We start from the raw sequence: 6,863 nt of genomic DNA, 5'->3' as shown, positions 1-6,863 counted from the left end.
AAAAAAAAGGGAAAGTGAGTCACATAGCAAGGAGGAATGAACACAGAACAGGGGCTTTACGGCAGGGGGTTGGCTCAGCGACTCTTCCTGGCTTCTTCAAGGTGACTGACACAACCACTGAGGTCCATCGCCAGGGAGGGTCGTGGCTACATCTGCTTAATCTTTTGTCTTGCGGTCTGGCCCACGGCAGGAGTGTCTGTCTCCCCCACAGTTGCAAAGAATCTTGTCATCCATACTGGCTCCTTGAGGGCCTAGCCCTGTCTGACTGCCTGTAATAATTCTGTCTAACTCAGTTGCCTACAACAATATGATCAAAAGTGAAATCCTTGTTTTGGAAAAAGGCAATAAAATTTATTGTTCAGTATTCCACTAAACGCATATTTAAATATCATAAAGTCAGATTTTCTAATTCCTCTGTACTTGTGTTTCCCCAAGAGATAGTAATAGGTGTTCTACTAGATGTGTAGCCCAGGTTGGTCTCAAACTCACAAAGATCTTCCTGCCTCAGGCTTCTGAGGGCTGGTATTACGATCATGAGCCTGCACACCTAGCCTCAAAGCCATCTTGCTTTTGTTTTTGTATGTATTTGATACAGGGTCTCAAAAATTCCATACTTAAAAAGTTTAGAAAATAATGGGTTAGGGCCAGGGAGATGGCTCAGTGGAATAAGCACTTCCCTGGCAAGCACAAGGGTCTGAGTTCAATCCCCAGTTCTGCAAAAAAAAAAAAAAAAGTTAAAAAGAAAATAATGGGTTAAAGCTAAATGATTCTCTTTCCCATGTAATTTATCAGAGCCTTCACTACATTTATGAGCAGCATAAATCTCCAAGGAGTACATGTACGACGATTTGTTTTCCATCTTCTTTAGATAAACAACATTTTCAAGAGACTCTCAAGAATTAATGTTTCTCAGAATACTTTGGGGAAATGCTGAGCTGGCCTCGCCGCCCTCCGGGGTTCTCTGACCACCCAGGCGGAGCCCTGGAGCTACCAGAGGCCCCGAGTCAAAGTCAGAGGATATCTGAGCGCCAGCTACAGCCCTCAGGTCGGCTGCGCTTCGAGCCAGGCGACAGGAAAAACTGCATTCTCTCATACGCCACTGGTTTAATTTCCACGAGAAGTTACGGCTTCCACTGAAAGCGTCCATCAGTTTGCTTTTAATGGCAAGCAATGGGGTTGATCCTGCTATATCAAACAGAAAGAAAGATTCATTAGAAATATTCGGAGCCAGTTAGAGCTGGGAAGGAAGCTGCAAACACCACAAGCACAGTACGACTGGAAGCATAGTTACTCGGGGCACCCACGAAAAGCAGCAATTCCGAGCCGGCTGCTTCCGCCCGCGCAGAGCGCCCACTGCACACGTGCACTCTGAGCGCGCCCTTAGACTAGAACTCCGGGAAAGACGCTGATGGCCTTAGCTTGGGGCAGAGGCCTCCCGCTGCTCATGAGAAGGTCCAGGATCAATAAGAGCACAGGAAGGATGATTTCTCCAAATCATGGATGCTGGACAGAAAAATAAGAGTTGTGTGTTATACTTTCTGAGCAGAAAAGGGGGACTTCGCTGCATTCCACTATTTCTGCAGCTTCTAGTCCGTTCTTTACATCACTCGCACACAGCACTGAAGCGTTCCAAAAGACCACTCTGTTAGGTCCTCGCTATTAGGTCCCTCCCAGCCTGAAGGGAAAAACTTGGACAGACCAGTCTGTTCAAACAGGAAAGCCCCCTCCCAGGGGAGGGGAAATTATTTATTTTGGGAGACAAAATAAATCTGATTGTGAGGATGGCTCCCAGGCCTGGTTCTCAGGCTTACAGGAAACCCTGTATTTGTATAGAATGTCACTCTGAAAGTCAGCACAATCCTACTGTCACCTGTACTTCCCCCAGGTGCTTCCCTCTGGAAAATGCCACTGGTAAGTCAGCAGAATGCTGCAGTCAGGCCGTACTTCCCTCCCCTCAAAAAGACAGAGACCCACTTGTGACCCCTGAGAAGCTTAAAATTGTCCACCTTCCTCAGTAATCGGCCCCTCCCTTACCCAGGCTATAAAGCTGGCTGTCTTCCTTTGTTTGTGGTCAGCGACCTTCTCGCCCTTGACCAGGCTGCACCCAGCCTGACATCAAGATCTCGCTGTTTGCTTCAATCCTGCCTGTCCTGGCGGCCTGCGTCACCCCTCCAGGTCTAGTGGACACAGACATCTACCTCTGTGGAAAGGCAGGTAACCCTGCCTTTCAGATGGTTAAGAGTGTTGCTGTCACTGAACTGTGGGCGTTGCAGAAACTCCTTGTGGGCTCCCAGTATCCACAGCAAAGCACTGGACCAGCTGCTGTATGCAGACAGGTAACAGGGATGCACAAGTACTGAAAATGCAAAAGAAGCGAGGCTGAAGGGTAGGATGGACAGATTCACATTGGACGGAGGACAAGAGAAGGGTGTCGTGTGTCCACAATTCCTCCAGTGGCTTCTGCACCGTGCAAATACAGCCCTGAGACGGCTGTCCCATCACACACCCACTTGGCATGGCACCCGATTTACACTGCGCCGGGGGCGCACCCCTGGGTTTCCCGCGGGAAGTAGACTGGCAGTTGGAAGTCCGCAGCCTGCTCCAGTTGATACTGTGCACGGGAGCGCTGAGTCATCCCGTGTCATTGCGTGTTCCCAGGTCCCCTGGGCCAGTCCTGTGGCACATGAGCCCCAGCTGGAATTTCCTTGCTCATTTCTGCACAGAAACCTGGCATCGATACCCACCAACTCCCCAGGAAGAGTCCTTTCATTTAACTTTCAAATAAATTCAGGCTTTAACAGACACCCAAAACACAAGGAGAGAAAATTATGAAAATAGGGAAAAGGACAGCTCGCAGACAACACGGCATCTCAGAATAAGAGAAAGAGGCTGGGACATGATTTAGTGGAAGGCTCTCAGTCTGAGCCGCAGGTACCGTGAGGAAAGCAAAAGCAAACACAACAGATCTCCAACTCCCAGGGCCCCAAGGAAGGGAGGCCAGGTGAGCATCTGCCCTTTCCCACCGTCAGTTCGTCTTGGTGATTCTAAAGATTTTTTTTACAATCCTCAATTTCCATGAAAAAGAAGGGATGTGTGTGTTGTATGATGTTTTTGGATCTCAGACAAAAATTGTATCTTAGCTCTGATGGAATTCCTTCCTCATAAAAGGACTTTTCTTTGGGCTAAGATCTTTTTAAGTATTGGTGATATATGCATGCTTCATCATGCTACGCAGATTGGCTACGCAGAAGCTAAACTGTTAACTTTTTTTTTTTTTTTTTTTTTTTTTTTTTCGTGGTACCAGGGATTGAACTCAGGGCACTGTACTTGCCAGGGAAGTGCTTATTCTACTGAGCTATCTCCCCGGCCCCTTAATTTTACTTTTGAGCTTGTGGTTGAAAAAAAATATCTTTTCATGGTAAATAGCAGCTGAAGTTCAACCATTTGCTTCTTGTTTTTGACGTAGTAAAAGTCTCCATCAATTTAAGAAAAAAGAATAAAAGAAGAACCAGCATGGCAGCACACACCTGTAATCCCAACATTTGGGAGGCTGAGGCAGGATTGCTGTGAATTTGAGGCTAGTCTCGGTTACATAGTGAGTTCAAGGCCAGCCTGAAGTGAGACCCTGAAGAAGAAGGAGGAGGAAGAGGAAGGGAGGAGGAGAAGCATAATTTTAATTGATTTACTACTGTATTCACTATTTTTATTACTACATGTTTTCAGTACCTAATATTTACATTATTTTATGAAATACAGTCTTTGGGGTATTGTAGTCTGGGGCAAAAGTAAGTTTTGATTTACTTAATACATTGGGTTGGGGGATTTTGTTTTTTGTTTTTTGTTTTTCTGAACCGGGGATTGAACTTGGGCCCTTGCACTTGCCAGGCAAGGACTTATTCTACTGAGCTACTTCCCCGGCCCCTACTTAATAAATTTTGATTTACTTTTCCATGGAAGGGAGTTCTGTGATTTTTATTTACTTAGCAGATTTCATTACACAGAAAAATAAAATGCACAAAAAAAAATCATACATAACCCCATTATATCAGTAAGGCCAAAATAACACAAAAGGGCTAGCGAGATAGCTCAGAAAACTAAGTGCCTTCTTAGGCAAGCGTAGCCGGGATTCGATCTCCGGCTCCATATGCCTTGCTGGCCCTGCCCCCTAGGCACGCTAGGCCAGCAATTGAGACTGGACGTGGTGGCGCACCCTATAATCCCAGCACTTGGGCATCTGGATAAAGAACTGGTAAATTACAATTAAAAATCTGTAGTTCTACTTGGTGTGCATTTTAACTAGGCTTGCTTTTTGGGTCATTGTTACTTGGAACTTTTTTTTTTTTTAATTTTAGGGAAGGGTCTACAGGGTTTTCAGGGTCTCACTACTAGATCAGCCTCCTAGTGATCCGCCTGTTTACAGCCTCCCAAGAACTGGGATTACAGGCGTGCCACCACCACGCCCAGTCTCAATTGCTATCTCAGCGCGCTCTGGGGGCAGGCGGAACAATTTTGATACAAACCGATGTACAGGAAGCTTCATCCAAAATTCCTAAGTTCAAATCCTTGTTTTGAATCTATTATGTGACTTGGAAGCGTTTTCTTAACTCTTTTTTTTATCAAGTAGGATGATAATAACTACATCTATCTCTGCTTCAGAAGGAAACACTGACCAGTGATAGATGGGCTTTGCAAGTCAAACAGCTGTTAAGAATAAGCTTCCTTTCCTCCCCTGATCGACCTATCAGCATACCAAATTAATGAGAAAGTTTTCTTGGTACTCAGTAAGCATAGGGCTCTGGCAGTGGTCAACTCCCCCTACCCAGATCCTACTTGAGAATAAGAATCGTGTCTGCCAGTAGAGGGAGCGCAAGTCAAATTCAGCAGGCGCTTCAGGAACCGGAGCTCGGGAGAAGCTTCTAGGAGGAACGGTGTAATTAGCAACGGTGTTAGGAACGGTGTAACACTGAGGCAAGGGGTAAAATAAAACTGTCCGCGGTAAGCGTCCGCCCCAGGCGCTCGGACCTCACGCCCGCAGGGGCCTCTGCCTGCGGCAGCAGCGGCAGGATGCGGCAGCGCGATGGGCTCTGCTCAACGTCCAGGTCGGGGGCTTTTGTCCCCTACTCACACACACGTGCGCGTGCGCAAGACACGCACACACGCATGCACGCACACACTTTTGTTTTTGTTTCTTTCTAGGCCACGCAATACTGGGGTGTATGTGCAAAATAACAATTTCGGTCTATAAATGGCTAATTCTTTTCTCTTACAGACCTATATTTTGTAAATCCTAGAACTCTGTGGCTTCTGTCGCACGGATCATACTATCTGATTAGCCCTTGCAAGTCTTGACGAACATCTTTTTCTACCCAAATGTGTAAGTTTCACTCTAAGTAACACGCGCACGTACTATCTTACTGTGACTTAAATAAATGTTGCATCCTCGCTATACAAACTTCAGTCTCGTTTCCAAAATATCTTTCCCTCTTTCTCTCCACAAGTTAGAGATCCATCTACTTGCAAGAGCGTCCTTCAAGATCCTACACCAGCTTTTCCCCAATAAACAACAGGTCTCGGTCTCTTAAAATAGCATTGTACACGCGGGAGGATGAGAATTGCGCCAAATGCTACTTTCCAAAACACTGTCTTTGCATAATTGAGAAAAGAGTTTTTAAAAACTGAGATTTTTTAAAATGCTGCAGTATTTATTCATCTTTTGTCAAGCCTCACAGAGAAACCTTTCAGAAGCAAGGGCTTGGAGCCTCCAAAATTCCTTGGTTCAAATCCTAGTTTCGTGCCTTTGGACAAAACTATTAACTCTCTTATAAAATAGTAACTATTTTCTTAACTCTCTCCTTATAAACTAGAGTAATAATAACTACAATTTGTTTGAAAAAAAATAATCCCAGCTCTTGGGAGGCTATAAACAGGTGGACCACTACAAGTCTGATCTAGTAGTGAGACCCTGAGCACCCTGTAGACCCTTCCCTAAAAAGAAAGAAAAGAAAGAAATAATATATGTTCTGTCTGTCGCATACAGACAAATGCTCAGTAAGTGCTCATTATTTTTATTTTTTCTATTTTTTCATGTATTCACTGATAAGATCTTTATTGGACTTAAACAATAGAAAGAGTTCTACATTGGGTTATTTGTATCATAAGAATTTTAATATTATAGAATATAAAATGGAACCTAGAAAGTCAAAGAATCTTATTGATTTGACTAACAATATATTTCTGTAACTTGAATACTAGAAGAATGTATTTTCTTTTTTTTATGAGCAGAATATATTTATTGAGACAAAGAAAGCTCCTGTCCCAAGAGAGGGTGGGGGGGGCCCAAGCAGATTATTTTTAATAAAACTATAAATCTTACAATCAACTTAGATATAAATCCCCAACTCCAACATAGGAATTGTAAAGCCAGAGAGGTAGGCTGCCTGAATGAAGTGTGTTTTCAGCCATTCCCTTTTCTTGAGAATGCAGAAAGCTTCGGCAGCAAAGCTACCCTGCCAGAGATCTGAAATTCTGCTATACAAATGCATGAGAAGATTAGGCAGGAGGGCACGTTGTGTCCCTGCTGGGCCTGGACAGAGAACGGAGTCTGAGACAGTGAGCACGACCAAGGTGAGCCAAGAGGACAACCAATGCAAAGGACACGGGAGCACACATGGAGAAGAAGATTTTGATTTTATTTATGAGTATCCATAGAGAAATTAGAAGCAAAAGAGGAACTGAATTAATTCAATTAACGAACTTGATCTGAAAGACACAGTTGAGGCTATTTCCTAGGGTACAAAGGAAAAATACAAAAATAAAAACTCTGAGAGCAAGGATAAGAAACACAAAGGATTAATCCGTAAAGC

Source organism: Octodon degus, unplaced genomic scaffold (assembly GCF_000260255.1).
Source record: "Octodon degus isolate 3935 unplaced genomic scaffold, OctDeg1.0 scaffold00046, whole genome shotgun sequence".
Classification (NCBI taxonomy): Eukaryota; Metazoa; Chordata; class Mammalia; order Rodentia; family Octodontidae; genus Octodon; species Octodon degus.
The sequence above is the reverse complement of the archived record's forward strand: the minus strand, read 5'-3'. Positions refer to the sequence as shown.